A 17971-nucleotide genomic window follows, 5' to 3' on the forward strand; every position below is an offset into this window, starting at 1 on the left:
AATAAAGAGAAAAATATAGTAAGCAAGTAGGTTTCAGAAGCTAGAACTTTGCACTATATCCTTTCCTTGTTTTAAATGAAAAATTATCATCACTTTTTTTTTTTCTGACAAAAAGAGCTGGAAGGCTAGAGACATATAATTTAGACAAGATATATGAAGGGTGGAAAAAATAAAAAACTTTCAAAATTGATGTAACGTATATGCAAATAGGAAAAGAATATGAGAGTTGCCAGATAATAAAATGTTCTGTAATATTTGTGTTCAGTGTGCATGTATACTTCAAGCCCTTAATAATCTCACTATAATAGTTACATGGCATATCAAAGCAAAAATAAACCAAATATATCACTTACTTGTAATCCTAATTAAATTCTTGCACTATGTTCCTTGGGAAATTTGAAATTGGTGTTCTTTTTCAATATATCCTCTACAATATGAAGACTGTCTGTCAAGAGAAAATTCAGTTTAATATTAAATACATGCTGGTTACTCTAAATTACTGTGTAAATGGAATGCCTGTTACAAAAATATCCATTGCCACTGTTAGTGTAAAATAATTGCCTGTTCAACCAGGCTGTTGCTGAGGGCAGCCCACTGGCCAATATAGCACAGCCCAGTTAATGTGGAATGTCACAGAAGTAATGAGCCAATTTCCTGTTGAAAACTTCTACCTTAGTTCTAGCGATACTTCTGATATCTGCTGGTAGCGGGTTGAACAGTCTTGGACCATGGATACTGACAGAGTTCTCACAGACAAGGAGAGATTACAGAGGAGTATAGACTAATGTTGTTTGAGTTACTATGTAACCTTTTTTTTTTAAAAGAATGCTTACTGCTCAATAAATTTTTTTAGGAACCATATGCCACCAAGCAACTCAAAACAACACTAAAACACACAGCTAATGAAGTGTAAGCAAATGCATGCACAAATTTTTTAACACAATGACCGTCACTTACCAAAGCAGAGCGACCTTAAAAAGAAGAAAAGTAAAGTTTCTTCTTTTTACATTTAGTAATTTATACAGGAGAAGGGGTTACTAATCCTTTGCTCCAGCATTTTAGTCACCTCTTCCAAAATGCATGGCTTACGGAGGAAAGATTCTTCTCCATTTTCCCATAGAGATGAAAGGAAATAAACAGGAACAAGAATTGTTAAAAAAATAAAAGAAAACTCAGATGAGTGTGAATACAAAAACATGTACACCTACCATCCGACTTACGACCGAGTTCGGTTCCGAGAAACCGGTCGTAAGTCGAAATGGTCGTAAGTCAAACTTTACTACTGAATATCAACAAAACATTTTTGTAATGACTTTATTTTATTGTTTTATTTTGGTATTTCATGTTTTACTTTACTTTTTATGCTCTTAGTACTGTATTTTATACTGTAAGGTTTAAGATAAACACTGTGTACAACACAAATAGTTGTTTATTTCCTAGAAATTTGGCATAAAAAACACGGTTGTAAGTCAAGTGGTCGTAAGTCGAGCAGGTCGTAAGTCGGATGGTAGGTGTACGTACCTGTGTAGTGTGCATTTACTGATAAAAATAGACTTTACATGTACAGGAAGGCCCCACTCTATGGCGATTTGCTTTACCTCGATTCGTTAATACAGACATTTCAAATTATAACCAAAAATCTTTCATATGGCTCCCTCCGATTCGCTATTTATGGCATCCATGTGCCAATCAGTTTACCTCCTCCGTGAACTTCACGTCTCTCAGTTATGTCTGGAAACTTTCCACAATTTCAAGTGTTTTAAAGTTAGTGTATTTTATATACAGGTACTCTGATAATTATACAGTAGGGCCCCGCTTTACGGCGTTTCGCCTTACCGCGTTCTGCTAATACAGCAATTTAAAATTATGACCAAAATTTGCCATACAGCAAGTGGTCTTTCAAATACGGTGCGCCCCACCCGGTTTGTTTACATTCTTCATGAGCACATCCATTATGTCTGGAAACTTTCCAAAATTTCAGGTGTTTTAACCCTTTGACTGTCGACGTCATATATATACGTCTTACGAGGTACCGTGTTTGACGTATATATACTCAAATTCTAGCGGCTTCAAATCAAGCAGGAGAAAGCTGGTAGGCCCACATGTGAGAGAATGGGTCTGTGTGGTCAGTGTGCACCATATAAAAAAAATCCTGGAGCATGCAGTGCATAATGAGAAAAAAAAAACACTGACCGTTTTTTTTAATTAAAATGCAGACTTTGTGGTCTATTTTCGTATAGTATTTATGGTTGAATTCTCGTTTTCTTGGTCTCATTTGATAGAAAGGAAAACATGTTATAGAAATAGAGGTAAGTAAAATCTTACTATAAAAAGAACCTGGAAATGGAGCTCAAAGTAGGGGAAATGTTTGATTTTTGCCGATGTTCAAAAGTAAACAAATGATGTTATTATCCAATAAATGTCGAACTAGCCATTCTAATATGCAGTCATGAATGGGTTGATGTTATTTATACAATTATTACAGTATTGCAGTAGTCTGCATAACAGTAAATCTTCTATTTTTTGTTTGATTAAAAATTCAAAATAGAAAACAAGAGTAATATCAGAGGGGCTTGGAGACATGACTGATGAACAAAGAAAATGTTATTTTAGAACCAGGAATGTCTGCATTGTTCATTCTGGACCGTATTTTGAAATTGTCATATTTTTTAACCCTTGACTGTTTCAGGCCCCTTTCTGAAACTGTCATTCTATGTCGCTCAATTTTTGAAAAAAAAAATATTTTTTCTTATGAAATGATAGAGAATCCTTTCCCGATGGTAATGACACCAAAAGTTCGAAATTTGGTTGAAAACTCATGGAATTATGCTCCCGCGAAGTTAGCGGTCTCGGCGACATATGCGTATCGGCAATTTCGCCGACTTTGAGCCCTATTTTCAGCCAACTCCATTGTTCCAGTTGACCAAACTCATAGCTATTTCTTTAGAACTCCATTTTATCTATCAGCTGAGTACAAGAAACCTCTCATTTACTAATTTGGACTACCCAATATGGTCAGAAATTGGCAATTTGGCCAATTTCACGCAAACTAAAAAAGATGCCAATTTCAAAATAGGGTCCAGAATAAACAAGGTAGACATTCGTGGCACTAAAATAACATATGCTCTGTTCATTAGTCATCTCTAGGCCCCTCTTATATTATTATTGCTTTCTATTTTGATTTTTTATTCATACAAAAAAATACAAAATTTACTGTTATGCAGACTACTGCATTATTGTAAAAATGGTATAAATAATATCAGTGTACTAGTGAAAGAATATTAGACTCCCCAGTTGACGTGTATTGGACGTGTGGTGTGATTTATTTACTCCTGAACATTGGTAAAAATCGAACATTTCCGCTACTTTGAGCTCAGTTTCAAGGTCGTTTTCATCGTCAAAGTAATGAAAATCATCTCTATTTCTGTAATATGTTTTCCATTTTATCACCTAAGACCAAGAAAACGCGAATACAACAATAAATACTATACGAAAATACACCTCAAAGTTGGCGTTTTATCCCCAAAAAACGATCAGAGTTTTTTTTTTTCTCATTACGCAATGTGTGCTGCAGGATTTTTTTTATGTGGTGCACACTGACCACACAGACCCATTCTCTCACATGTGGGCCTACCAGCTTTCTCCCGCTTGATTTGAAGCCGCTAGAATTATTGAGTATATATACGTCAGAAACATTGGCTCGTAAGACGTATTTATACGTCGAAAACAGTCAAAGGGTTAATTTTCGTGAAATTGGGCAAATTGCAAATTTCTGACCACCTTATTGCATAGTTGAAATCGGTAAATGGGCAGTTTCTTGTACTCAATCGATAGAAAAAATGGAGTTCTAAAGAAATAGCTATGAGTTTGGTCGACTGGAACAATGGAATTAGCCAAAAATAGGAGTCAAAGTGGGCGAAATCATCGATTTGTAAATATCGCCGAGGTCGCTAACTTCGCGAGAGCGTAATTCCGTCAGTTTTACATCAAATTTTGTGTTTTTGGTGTCATTACAATCGGGAAAAGATTCTCTATCATTTCATAAGAAAAAATAATTTTTTTTTTAAATTTTGCGACACCAGGAGACACTTCAGGATTGGTGGTTGCGACAGTCAAGGGGTTAAAGTTAATGCGTATTTTATAGAAATTATGCTTGTGTACCTGTACCTAAATATACTTACACACTGTGTTGGCATGTAGGTACACATTAAAATCACTAAGAGTCTCTGTACTCATTATGTCGTAGTAATACTAAATGTATAATAATAATCTCTCTTGGGCACATTAAATGTCTTATTTTACGTTAATTACCTGGAGTTTACCTGGAGAGAGTTCCGGGGGTCAACGCCCCCGCGGCCCGGTCTGAGACCAGGCCTCCTGGTGGATCAGAGCCTGATCAACCAGGCTGTTGCTGCTGGCTGCACGCAAACCAACATACGAGCCACAGCCCGGCTGATCCGGAACTGACTTTAGGTGCTTGTCCAGTGCCAGCTTGAAGACTGCCAGGGGTCTGTTGGTAATCCCCCTTATGTGTGCTGGGAGGCAGTTGAACAGTCTCGGGCCCCTGACACTTATTGTATGGTCTCTTAACGTGCTAGTGACACCCCTGCTTTTCATTGGGGGGATGGTGCATCGTCTGCCAAGTCTTTTGCTTTCGTAGTGGGTGATTTTCGTGTGCAAGTTCGGTACTAGTCCCTCTAGGATTTTCCAGGTGTATATAATCATGTATCTCTCCCTCCTGCGTTCCAGGGAATACAGGTTTAGGAACCTCAAGCGCTCCCAATAATTGAGGTGTTTTATCTCCGTTATGCGCGCCGTGAAAGTTCTCTGTACATTTTCTAGGTCGGCAATTTCACCTGCCTTGAAAGGTGCTGTTAGTGTGCAGCAATATTCCAGCCTAGATAGAACAAGTGACCTGAAGAGTGTCATCATGGGCTTGGCCTCCCTAGTTTTGAAGGTTCTCATTATCCATCCTGTCATTTTTCTAGCAGATGCGATTGATACAATGTTATGGTCCTTGAAGGTGAGATCCTCCGACATGATCACTCCCAGGTCTTTGACGTTGGTGTTTCGCTCTATTTTGTGGCCAGAATTTGTTTTGTACTCTGATGAAGATTTAATTTCCTCATGTTTACCATATCTGAGTAATTGAAATTTCTCATCGTTGAACTTCATATTGTTTTCTGCAGCCCACTGAAAGATTTGGTTGATGTCTGCCTGGAGCTTTGCAGTGTCTGCAATGGAAGACACTGTCATGCAGATTCGGATGTCATCTGCAAAGGAAGACACGGTGCTGTGGCTGACATCCTTGTCTATGTCGGATATAAGGATGAGGAACAAGATGGGAGCGAGTACTGTGCCTTGTGGAACAGAGCTTTTCACCGTAGCTGCCTCGGACTTTACTCTGTTGACGACTACTCTCTGTGTTCTGTTAGTGAGGAAATTATAGATCCATCGACCGACTTTTCCTGTTATTCCTTTAGCACGCATTTTGTGCGCTATTACGCCATGGTCACACTTGTCGAAGGCTTTTGCAAAGTCTGTATATATTACATCTGCATTCTTTTTGTCTTCTAGTGCATTTAGGACCTTGTCGTAGTGGTCCAATAGTTGAGACAGACAGGAGCGACCTGTTCTAAACCCATGTTGCCCTGGGTTGTGTAACTGATGGGTTTCTAGATGCGTGGTGATCTTGCTTCTTAGGACCCTTTCAAAGATTTTTATGATATGGGATGTTAGTGCTATTGGTCTGTAGTTCTTTGCTGTTGCTTTACTGCCCCCTTTGTGGAGTGGGGCTATGTCTGTTGTTTTTAGTAACTGTGGGACGACCCCCGTGTCCATGCTCCCTCTCCATAGGATGGAAAAGGCTCGTGATAGGGGCTTCTTGCAGTTCTTGATGAACACAGAGTTCCATGAGTCTGGCCCTGGGGCAGAGTGCATGGGCATGTCATTTATCGCCTGTTCGAAGTCATTTGGCGTCAGGATAACATCGGATAGGCTTGTGTTAATCAAATTTTGTGGCTCTCTCATAAAAAATTCATTTTGATCTTCGACTCTCAGTCTGGTTAGCGGCTTGCTAAAAACTGAGTCATATTGGGACTTGAGTAGCTCACTCATTTCCTTGTTGTCATCTGTGTAGGACCCATCTTGTTTAAGTAGGGGCCCAATACTGGACGTTGTTCTCGATTTTGATTTGGCATAGGAGAAGAAATACTTTGGGTTTCTTTCGATTTCATTTATGGCTTTTAGTTCTTCCCGCGATTCCTGACTCCTAAAGGATTCTTTTAGCTTAAGTTCGATGCTTGCTATTTCTCTGACCAGTGTCTCCCTACGCATTTCAGATATATTGACCTCTTTTAGCCGCTCTTTTATTCTTTTCCGTCGCCTGTAAAGGGAGCGCCTGTCTCTTTCTGTTTTACATCTACTCCTCCTTTTTCTTAGAGGAATAAGCCTTGTGCATACATCGAGTGCTACCGAGTTAATCTGTTCTAGGCATAAGTTGGGGTCTGTGTTGCTTAGTATATCTTCCCAGCTTATATCGGTTAGGACTTGGTTTACTTGGTCCCACTTTATTTTCATTAATCCATCTATATTTTCTTCAAAATTATATAATAAACATGTTACATAGCATATAAACATTATACATACACCCACAGAATAAAAATTTACATAAATATGAGATATGTTTACAAAGCAGCTCTGTAGGAGTGTCGGAAGAATTGCGTTTTCTCTAGTCAAACATGGGGGATAACTGCAGATAAATGTTCCTTTCGTATGCCTTCACTCTATATATAGCAATTCACAACCCTTCTGGGTTTAATGCTCTTTTTTATGATTGTAATAATAATAACTTGCAATAATAATTTTTAATAATAATTTGTAATAATAGCTTGTAATAATAACTTTTAATAATAATTTGTAATAATAATAATGTCAGAGCATCATTCCTTCTAAAAATTACATGAGAATGGAAGTGTTGGTCTTTATTTATTCTGCAGTACCACTGTGGAGACAACTTGTACACAATGTAAGGTGTTTGTATGAATGTTTATGAAACACAACCAGACGCATCGTCTGTTTGTTTACTAAGTGAGTGGGGTGGCCAGGCTGGCTTCCCTACACTACCTTACCTACCACACCACTTTTTACAAATAAATACTTTTCACCTTTCACCCTACATTAAGACTACAAATGTTTTAAGGTAAATAATGAGTGTACTGTATATGCATTTTATCACTATTTAAGCATCGTCGTAGTATATTATGTGTGGGTGGCCAGGAGGGCTACCACACCTAACTTCTTATAGTAAATGCTACTCACCTTTTGACCTGCATTAAGACTATGAATATTTTGAGATAAATGAGTGCACTGTGTGTGTATTTTACTTTTTATTGTTTTTTAATGCCTAAGTTCTATTGCTAACTTAATATATGTTAGTGTAAACTTGTCATCTGGCATTTGTATACATTTATAAGTGGAAAAAATGGCATTCAGCTTTCCGGTGAAGTCTGCTTTCCGGCAGTAGCCTGGAACCTAACCTGCTGTATAAGTGGGGCCCTACTGTACTGATGTGTACCTGTACCTAAATAAACTTACACACTGTGCTGGCATGCAGGTACACAGTAAAATCACTAAGAGTGTCTCACTAGTCTTGAAGATGCCATAATAATCCTAATACTAATAATAATCGCTCTGGGGCTCTTTAAATGTCATATATTATGTTAATATAGACATTTTCATTAATCCATCTGACACTTTCAAAATTTATACGAGAAACATATAAACATTATACATACACCCACAGTAGAAAAAATTTACTTAAATATGAGATGTGGTACCTGGGCGACTTGTAGGAGTGACAGCAACATTTACGTTTTCTCTAGTCCAACACCAGAGCAAATGTTTACACAATATTACTAGGGGTAACTGCAGAAAATTATTTCTTTCATATGCCTTCAGTCAGTGTCATTCCCTCTAAAAATGGTGTTACATGAGAATGAGTGTGTTGCTGTTTATTAATTCCACTGCACCAACATGAAGACAACTTGTACAAAATGGTGCTTGTATTGTGCTAAAAGCTTCACAAACATATGGGAAATGAGTGTGTATGAACCATAAGCATACAGGTACTAATACATGTTCATTTTTTGTTTACATTCTCAGCATCTCTCTCGTTCTCTTTCTCGTTTACTCATTCTCTCTCATTTACGATGGCAACTAAGGGTAGTTGTTAGAAATGATTAAACTCAGTGAACAAGGTATTTCAATGGTCATAATAATAATCACTCTGGGGCACCTTAAATTCATAAGGTGTGGCTACCACCAGGTGAGCTACCATACTTGACTTTCTACAATAAATACTCACCTCTCACCCTACATTAAGATTACAAATATTTTAAGAAAAGTAAAGAGTGTACTGTATATGTTTTCACTTTTTTATTGTTTTTTAATGTCGATTTCTGTTGCTTATTTAATATATAATAAAGTAAAGATGCTATGAAGCATTTATTGCATTTATAAGTGAAAAAATGCATTTCACTTTATGGCAATTTCTGTTTTATGGCGGTAGCTTGGAACCTAACCCACCGCATAAGTGGGGCCCTCCTATATTTTATCAAAATTAGTGTTTCAACTCCACACGATTTTCTACATTTTACAGAAATGAAGATAGTACTGTAAACGTGCATGAATGTCATGTCTGAGGGCAATGTGTGGTGTAAATATTATGCAGAGAATTCATAGTTTGGAGATTAGGAGAAGGTGAGAGGTTTCTAAAAGTATTACCCAGAGGACTGTGGAGAGGTTATTGAGGTAGTTTAGACATTTAGATAGGATAGAGCTAATTAGGATGACTTGGAGAGTCAATAAATCTGTAGTGGAGGAGAGGAGGGGTAGAGGTCATCCTAGGAAAGGTTGGCAGGAGGAAAAAGAAGTTTTGTATGCAAGGGGCCTGAATATCCAGCAGGTATGTGTGAGCGTATTAGATAAGAGTGGAAGCAAGCAGTTTTTTTATGACTGGGCTGTTAGTGTGAGCAGGGTATTATTTATGAAGGGATTCAAGGAAACCAGCTAGCCAGACTTGAGTCCTGGAGGTGGAAAGTAGTGTGTTTGCACTCTGAAGGACAGGTGGGAATATTGAAGTTTGGAGGGGTATCCGAGTTGTAATGTTAGCACACCTGCGGCAAGACGGTAGTGGAGTGAGTGATAGTGAAAGTGTTTCTTCTTTTTCAGGTCACCCTACCTCAGTAGGAGACAGTCAGTGTGTTTCAAAAAAAAAAAAACTTATCACTGTGTACTACTTTTCGCAAGATAGCTATTGAATGAATGAGTGCAAATGTGTTTCTTACTTCGAGTCACCTTTTGTTGGTAGGAAACAGCATATGTGAAAAAATGCTGAACTGTTGCACAAATTAACCTAAAACTAGAAGATTACATCAGATCTGACAGACATATTACCAAATAAATTATCCATTTAATGTACATTGTGTGTGTTTAACATGAGCTTTTAAAAATATTTACCAACTATACACATACACCCAATCTTGTGCTATATTTCTGCAAATAAAAATTGTAATATACAATACTATTGTATTAATTTATTCAACTCTAAAAAAAAAAAAAAAAAATTGACACTACAATAGCACAAAAAAATGAAAAACAAAGTTTTTGTACAGGTGCTACACTTACAGTGCAGCTGCAACATTTACAGCAGAGATGCTATACAAATAGTGTAGGTGATAAAGTTGCTACATGTATGGTATAGCTGCCACATTTATACAGTATAGATGCTATACAAATGGTATAGGCGATAAAGATGCTCCATTTATGGTATATCTTTCATATACCTATGAAGGTTTCAATTATTTTGCTATCCTCTTAGCCCTGTCCTGGACCAGGCTTGTCTGTGGCTTCCATGATCAACTAGTCTAACTGTCAGCAGCCTGCTGGCCCACATGTCCATCACAACCTAGTTGATCTGGCACTTGCCATAGGTATATGTCCAATTTCCTATTTAACCCTTAAATGGTCCAAACATATATATACGTTCACTTGTGCAGTGCCCCGAATTTTTTGAGAAATTTTTTTTTTTTTTTATTAGGAAAAAAGAGCATGTTTTACCCAAGCATCCCCAATTTTTTCATATGGTGCACACTGAGTGCACACACCCATTCTCTCATGTTTAGGCAACTCAGGCATATCATGCCACTGTTGAATGAATGACAAAGGAAATGTATATATACGTTTGGGGCGCTATGCGAGAGAACGTATATATACATTTGGACCGTTTAACCCTTTGAGGGTCGACAGGCCCTCTCTGAAACTCGTTCTCAGGGTCGGCCAAATTTCAAAATAAAATTATTTTTTCTTATGAAAAAATAGTGTTTTTTTTCTAAACATTATAGGCTAAACAAAAAAATTTTAACGTCAATACTTACCGAGATATGGAGGCATGAAATTTGCCAAAATTGAACAACATATGGTAACATCGCCGACTGCCGTCACCCGGTATTTTTCTATTTACTTTTTTATGTACTATTTTCAATTATTTTTCAATTTTTCTTTTTCTGAGTAACTTTTATGGCCTCTGAGGCCAACATGATCAGTATTTTGTAAGTTATTTCTTTTTCAATACTACACAATAAGGGCGTAAACACTGTTGTCATTATTTTGTTTACAGAAAATATTTACACAAACAAACGATATGAAATGTTGTTTATTACTATTTTTCTATATTTTATATACACATATACAGTCACAGGGAATGTTTCTAGAAGTTCTGAAGCCTGTGGAACTCTTTGAAACATGGTGTCATGCACAGTGGTGTTTTGCACTCCTCACACATAAAACGAGTGTCTCTGCATTGTTGTGGGCGTTTTTTTGTATGTGCACAGACGTAACACCTCTTCTGAGTCTTTTTCTTGAAAGCAGTAGCAGGCAGTTTTACCAGGAAGTGATCACCATGCTTCAGACGAGCAAGTAGTTGTTGATAATTTGGTGGGCGGTCAATTGCAGGTGCTGTTCCTTGGTACTTGAATACTATTTGTCTGATGACAGACAAACAGAATTCGCCGTACTGTGGTTTGTTTCTGGTGCTCATCTTATACATATTATAAGCATTGAGCATGGAAATGTCCAGAAGATGGAAAAACAGTTTGATGTACCAATCAGCAAACCCAATCTGCATGTCACATTTGTCCACTGAACGCATGTTGAAGGTGTAATCAATCACAGCTGCAGGTTTTAGAATGGGTTCATTTCTCTCTCTATGCTGCCTGCCACTGTCTGCCATTTCATTAGGGTGAATTGATGACAACAGTGTGACATCTCGTTTGTCATGCCACCGAAATGCCATGATGTCATTGGCAGCAAACGCCTGCACCTCACCTCTATGAGTGCCAGCGTCAAACCTGGGCATATGTTTCCGATTTGCACGCACTGTGCCACACACATCTGTCATGTTCACTCGCAAAAAATCACTGAGTGAGGGGCTTGTGTACCAGTTATCTGTATATAATATATGCCCCTTACCAAGGTATGGTTCTATCATTGTTCGAACCACATCACCTGAGATGCCCAATAACTTCCTGGTATTTTGCAATGTATAACTTCCAGTGTACACAATAATATCCAATACCAGACCACTGTAACAATCACAAAGCACAAACAACTTTATACCAAAGCGTTTCCTCTTGCTTGGTATGTACTGCTTGAAAGAGAGTCTTCCTTTGAACAGTATCAAAGACTCGTCAATTACAAGCTTCCTGAAGGGATAAAAATGCATACTGAATTTCTGTTTCAGATACACAAACACATTCCTAATCTTATATAACCTGTCAGTTCTGTCAGGCCTGGTTTTATCTGAGAAGTGAAGCATACGTAACATTAGCACAAATCGATTCACTGGCATTATATCACTGAAACCTGGTGTTGCAATCAGGGGGTCTGTTGACCAGTATGATTTCACTTTGTGCTTATACACATGTGGCATAAGCATTATTGTGGCAAAGAAAAGATACATCTCAGCCACAGTTGCCTCCTTCCACTGGTGTAGACGTGATTTTGGTGAAAGTAATGTGTTTGCCATGGTGTACTCGTAGTATGTGTTGCTTTCCATGACAATACTTTTCATCAGTGGTTCGTCAAAGAATAACTCGAAACATTCCAGTTCAATGGCATTGTTCCCAAGTGCACAAGATGGCCGTATTCCACTTTGGCTGCCATCAAACTGGTGGGGATTTGGAACAAAATTGACAGCTTCCTGCCAATCCCAGGTGCGGTCTGCTGGTGGGTACTGGACAATGACAGGTGGTTGTGGTTGTGGAGGTTGTGGTTGTGGAGGTTGTGGTTGTGGAGGCTGGTGTGGTGGGTGAGTGGGGGATGGTGGCCTTTGTTCTAGATCAGCTGAGGCAGCGGCGTGGGTGGCAGCGTGGGTGGCAGCGTGGGTGGCAGCATGGCCCACTGCTGGTGCCTCACCGCCGGCACCACTACCACCACGCACATTTTCCATCCCAATTGCAACAGTATCTTCGTCATTTTCACTGTCTGTTCCTGTTGTACAGCCACGGGATGTACTCCGAGATACACTCCTTCCCCTTGGTATAACATATGGCACACTACCATAGCGCATATATCGTCGTATATACTGACGCTTCACTGGGGAATATTGCACTTCACTATCACTACTGGAACTAGTTTGAAGAGCTTGTAGTTCATATTCACTATCACTATCATCACCCATGCTCTCATTCGAGTCTGGGATTTGGGAAAATAGAAGTTTCCTCTTGGGTTCTGGAACAACTGAACGTGAACAAGAGGGCCCAGCACCAGAGGTGGAAGGCTGAGGGTCGTCTGGGTTTTCCTCACTACAGTGGACCCCCGCATAACGATTACCTCCGAATGCGACCAATTATGTAAGTGTATTTATGTAAGTGCGTTTGTAAGTGTATGTTTGGGGGTCTGAAATGGACTAATCTACTTCACAATATTTCTTATGGGAACAAATTCGGTCAGTACTGGCACCTGAACATACTTCTGGAGTGAAAAAATATCGTTAACCGGGGGTCCACTGTATTACCGATATTATGGTCATTAGTTTCGGTCAAAACCTCACTAAAACCACGAAACTCATCTTCACTGGCACTTCCATCACTATTAGAACTGTCACTGGGGAACAAAAGTGTCCCAATTCGCCGAGGAGTGAGGACCTTCTTACCACGAGGCATGGTGGACATTGTTTACTAAGAGGGCATTCCCACAATGCACCACTGGGTCCCAGATTTTTTCTCTACCGCGCACACCGACCACGCAGACCCATTCTCTCACACCTAGGCCTACCAGCCTTTTCGCGCGAGATTTGAGGCCGCTAGAATTTATGCGTACTAGTACGTCAAAAACTCCTACACGTAAGACGTACTAGTACAACCAAAACCCTCAAAGGGTTAAGGGTTAAAACTTCTACACTTGTGCCAGTAGTGTTAAACAGTTTGGACCCATGAATGTTGATACAATCTTCTCTTATTATGCCGATGGTACCCAGTTTTCAATGGGTTTATTTAACACATTTTCCCATATCTCTCACTCTGGTATGCTATGGCAGATGTGGGACCAAGCCCTCAAGCACCTTCCATGTATACATTATCGTCACTCTCTCTCCTCCGCTCCAACAAGTACATACGTATTCAGGATTGAGGTGTTCCCAGTAATATTTATTGCCTCTATGCAGGCCATAAATGATTTCATCTGATATTCCTTCTGCCCTGAAAATAGCTGTGAATATTGAACAATACACACTAAACAAGAATGTGTAAGTACTACAGTAATTACAAAAGTGTCATCATTGGCACAATTTCCTTTGTTTAAAAAGTTCTCATTTTCCACCTTGGCATTTTCCTGGCTTTCATATTTGTATTGTGTATAGTTGCCACATTTAGTACAGATGCCATATACAGTGGTCCCTCATTTATCGTCGTTAATCCGTTCCTGGAAGTGCGACAATTATCGAAATAGACAATTTTTTAATAAATTTTCCCCATAAGAAATAATGTAAATACAATTAATCCGTTCCTGACACCCAGAAGTATTAAAACAAAAAACAATTTTACACAAAATATAGATGTAGTACATAAACAATACAATGGGACATGATAAATGAAACATTAACAGCATAACACTTACCTTTATTGGTGATTCTTCTTAGTGTATGGAAGACTGGAGGAGAGAGACTGGATTAGTTACTCTTTGGAAGGGAAATCCCCTTCCATCAACACCTCAGGTACCAAGTCCTTTTCTGGGGCTACATACTTCTCTTCTTTGTTTCTTAATGCCACTAGGACCAGCTTGAGAGTCGCTAGAGTCCTGTCTCGCAAAAAAAGTGTCCAGAGAGCTCTGTTTCTGGCGTCTCTTTAAAACTTCCCTAAAATGGGCCAAGATTGTCACTGTACAAGTTGCCGATATAGCTTGCAACATCCTTCTCAGGGTGATGTTTCTCCATAAATCTTTCCATCCTACCCCACATTTCAAAAATCTCCTTAATTTCTGAAGAAGGCACCTTCTTCCATCTCTCTTCCTCCTCCTCTGCAGCAAGATTCCGAGCTGCAATCTGTTGCTGTTCCTGCTGAAGCTCTTGCAGCTCCTCAGTGGTTAGCTCTTCGTTGTGGTCCTCCACCAACTCTTCCACATCCTACAAACTCACATCCAACCCCATGGAACTCCCCAATGCCACAATAAATTTCACAACTGACATAGGCTCATCAGGGTTGGCCATAAACCCTTCAAAATCCATCTTGTAGACACAATCTGGCCACAATTTTCTCCAAGTAACAACAGCTTCCTTGATTTCCTTTTTCTTTGCCACGATGGAAGATATGGTTGTATGGGGTTTGTTATACATCCTGGCCAGTTCGGCCACACGTATGCCACTTTCATATTGTTCAATGATGTTTTTCTTAAATTCAATCATATTTCTCACCTTCTTTACCAAAGGCTTGGCACTAGGAGCTTTCTTTGGAGCCATGGTAGCTTATTTAGCACTTGCAAGCACTAAAATGAATGGAATATTATGAAATATTTCATATGAACAAGTGAGGGGACCGTCGCTCACTGGTAAACAATGGCACACTGGCTAGGAAGGGAGGCTGAGGCGGCTCAGAGCCATGAGTATGTGTCCAGGACGAACGACGATTGGCAAGTCAACTGACCATTTGCGAGCCAATGTTTGGACGAAAATAATGCGACGATTTCCGAAAAGGACGACTATTTAGCCCGACAATTATCGAGGGACCACTGTAGTATAGGTGCTACAAGTATGACATAGGTGCTACTTTAATGGTACTGGTGCCAAATTTATAGCACAGATACAACATGTATGGAATAGGTGATTCAGTGGCTCATGGCTTAATAGCAGTACCTTCAATTCACATCTGAAGGATCTAGGTTTGATCCTCAGTAGGTAGAAACATCGATATATTTACTTACAGCTTAAGCCCCTGTTCAACTGGCAGTAAGTACCAAGGTGTTATTCAACTGTAATGGGTTGAATCCATGGAACAAAATCAAAACACTGACTGGCTTTCTTTGGTTATCCAGAATTACAGTACTAGCCTTTTAAGATAATAATCTTTTTCTTAGGTGCTCCCAAAGGAAAGAATTACTGGAGGGTTAATAACAAGCTCTCACCTGACTTTGACTAATACAAAGAAAAAACTTACTAAATGACAATGTATGAGATATGCGCTGAGCATACATGTGCCACGAGACTTTGATCAGGACAAAGTTAACCACCAGAATAATGATGAGAGCCCTCAGTACATGACCTTGCAGTGGTGTCAATCCCAACCACCACAAAAAATTTATCCAGCTGGTGAATGCAGTTTCTGAAATTTAAAATAAAATTTAAAATTCAAACTGTTGGAAAGTTAATCTTAACCGAGAATAAATTATTTAAAAAATAGAAAATGTATAGCTGTCAGAAAATAGTTTTTATCAATATGCACTATAAGCATCAAAGTAATATTGCAAGGCTACCAAACTATGAGCAAAGGTCCATTTGGACAAGTATCAATATACGCAAAGGTCCAAATACATTTTTTACATGCAGTCATGAAAAGCAACAAATCCGAGTATAGGGCAGTGTAGTCATCATTTTCTACGAATTTCATTTTCAGTCCTCATCTTATAAAAATTTACAAAATATGAAAATAAATAGTGGGAAAATTTTTTTTACATTATATCAAACAAGTTCGGGATTTTTTTTACCCAAATTGGTTTAAATGGAGTTTTAAAACTGAAAAATTAATATATATACTGATTAACAGAACAGTAGCTGCAAGGAATTCAAAGACTAACCCAAAAGGGTTCTTTCAGGTATGCAGAAGTAAGATTAGGGATAAGATAGACCCACTTAAGAGTAACTCAGGTCAGATCACTGACAGTGATAAGGAAATATGTGAACTTTTCAACACTTACTTCCTCTCAGCTTTTACTCAGGAAGATACTAGCAAAATTCCAGAAATAATAAATTATGTAGAACAGGACAATAATAAACTATGCACGATTGCAGTAACTAGTGACATGGCCCTCAGACAAATAGAGAAATTAAAACCTAACAAATCTCCCTGATAAACTGTTTGCAAGGGTTTTAAAGGAATGTAAAGAGGAACTTTAGTATACCTTTGGCTAATCTTTTCAATATATCACTACAAACTGGCATAGTGCCAGACAAGTGGAAAATGGCAAATGTAATAATACCTATTTACAAGGCAGGTGACAGGTCCTTAGTTTCAAACTATAGACCAATAAGCCTTACCTCCATAGTGGGAAAATTTATGGAATCAATAATTGCTGAGGCAATTCGTAGCCATCATGAAAGGCATAAATTGATTAATGAATCTCAGCACGGTTTTACCATATTCATGGTATTGAATATGATATTGTGTATATGGACTTCGGTAAGGCTTTCGATAGAGTTCCACATCAGAGGATATAGAGGAAACTTAAGGCACACAGAATAAGATGAGACATTATTTCCTTGGTAGAGGCATGATTGACAAATAGGGAGCAGAGAGTTTGCATAAATGGAGAGAAATCAGACGGGAGCACGTCACAAGCGGTGCTCCATAGGGGTCAGTGTTGGGCCCCTTGTTCACAGTTTTCATAAACGACACAGATGAGGGAATAAATAGCGACATAAGCAAATTTGCTGACGACACCAAAATAGGCCGTCCAATTCATTCTAATGAGGACATTAAAGCATTCCAGGTTGATTTGCATAGACTGATGCAGTGGTCAGAGAAGTGGCAGATGCAGTTTAACCCTTTGAGGGTCAGTCACGTACATGTAAGTCTTAACAGCCAATGTCGGTCACGTACTTATACGCCAAAATTCTAGCACCTTTAAATCTGGTAGAAGAAAGCTGGTAGGCCTACATATGAAAGAATAGGTCTGCATGGTCAGTGTGCGCAGTACAGAAAAAAATCCTGCAGCAAGCAGTGCACGAGAAAAAAAAACTAAGTTTTTTATTTAACCCCTTGACTGTCGCAACCACAAATCCTGAGGTGTCTCCTGGTGTTGCAAAATTTTTGAAAAAAAAAAAAAAAAAAAAGAAAAAAAATTATTTTTTCTTATGAAATGATAGAGAATCTTTTCCCGATTGTAAGGACACCAAAAGAATGAAATTTGATGGAAAACTGATGGAATTACGCACTCGCGAAGTTAGCAACCGCAGCGATATTTACGAATTGGCGATTTCGCCCAGTTTGAGCCCTATTTTCGGCTAATTCCAGTCATCCAATCAAACTCATAGCTATTTCTTTAGAACTCCATTTTTTTTCTATCGACTGAGTACAAGAAAATGCCCATTTACCGATTTCAACTACCCACTAACATGGTCAGAAATTTGCAATTTGACCAATTTCACGAAAATTTAAAAAATATGACAATATCAAAATGGGGTCCAGAATGAACAATGCAGACA

The 17971-nt window shown here is 38.6% G+C and overlaps 1 protein-coding gene across 4 annotated transcripts in view; it reads right to left on the bottom strand.

Annotated features, from left to right (window-relative positions):
- Positions 1 to 17971, bottom strand: part of LOC128698704 (UBX domain-containing protein 6) — a 122185-nt gene that overhangs the window by 84830 nt on the left and 19384 nt on the right. For 3 of the 4 annotated variants that reach the window (XM_070097759.1, XM_070097760.1, XM_070097757.1), the window contains exons 2-3: positions 15708 to 15872; positions 354 to 445 (exon numbers count right to left, since the gene is read on the bottom strand). The gene's annotated coding sequence lies outside the window, so the exon portion shown is untranslated. The remainder of the gene's footprint in view (positions 1 to 353; positions 446 to 15707; positions 15873 to 17971) is intronic. The other variant, XM_070097758.1, reaches the window with a different exon arrangement.

Source organism: Cherax quadricarinatus, chromosome 59 (assembly GCF_038502225.1).
Source record: "Cherax quadricarinatus isolate ZL_2023a chromosome 59, ASM3850222v1, whole genome shotgun sequence".
Taxonomy (NCBI): Eukaryota; Metazoa; Arthropoda; class Malacostraca; order Decapoda; family Parastacidae; genus Cherax; species Cherax quadricarinatus.